Source organism: Nothoprocta perdicaria, unplaced genomic scaffold (genome assembly GCF_003342845.1).
Source record: "Nothoprocta perdicaria isolate Ctin4 unplaced genomic scaffold, notPer1 scaffold_17, whole genome shotgun sequence".
NCBI lineage: Eukaryota > Metazoa > Chordata > Aves > Tinamiformes > Tinamidae > Nothoprocta > Nothoprocta perdicaria.
In genome coordinates this window covers 1,441,760-1,442,384 of record NW_020454871.1, presented here as the reverse complement: position 1 = coordinate 1,442,384, position 625 = coordinate 1,441,760, and positions in this window count along the sequence as shown.

Here is a 625-nt window from a genome sequence, read left to right as displayed (position 1 = left end):
TTGGTGCTACTGATAATTTTCAAATGACCTGGAAGTTTTTTGGCCTTTCACCAGCCTTATGATAGGAGAGGTTAGAGTTCCTCTGCAGACAGCTTCAGTTGTTAGGGCTAGGGAAGGGTTAATTATGTATGTAATTAAGCAAGCAATTAAGAGGTGGGAGGGCTCTCAACTATATGGTAGCCTGGCCCTGGGTGGTTGTTGGCTACTGGGCTTGGGAGAGCCCTGCTCTGGGAATAAGCCTAAACCTGGGTGTAGCAGCACTGCCCTTCTGTAACTGCAGTAGTGCAGGCTTTGGAGAACACTGCCCCATGACAGAGCAATGCAAGATATTGGCTTATTGCTTGAAGAAAAGCTGTGTGACATTACAGACAGTTCTCTTCAGGTAATTGTTTGATGTTAATTGTGGAGACTGAGTTTTCAATGGTTGGCTGGGCTATGTGTCCTTTATGTTTTTGTTCAGTAGTTTATAATTCTGGGAGTGAATAACTGGGTTAGTCCGATGGTTGCTACTCTTCAAGTACCCAAATGCAATGGTGAAAATGAAAGATTTCTAAAAGATTTTGTTTCTTCATGGATATATGTCATCTGTGTCACTTTTCATCATTTACTTTCTTAACTTAGGATA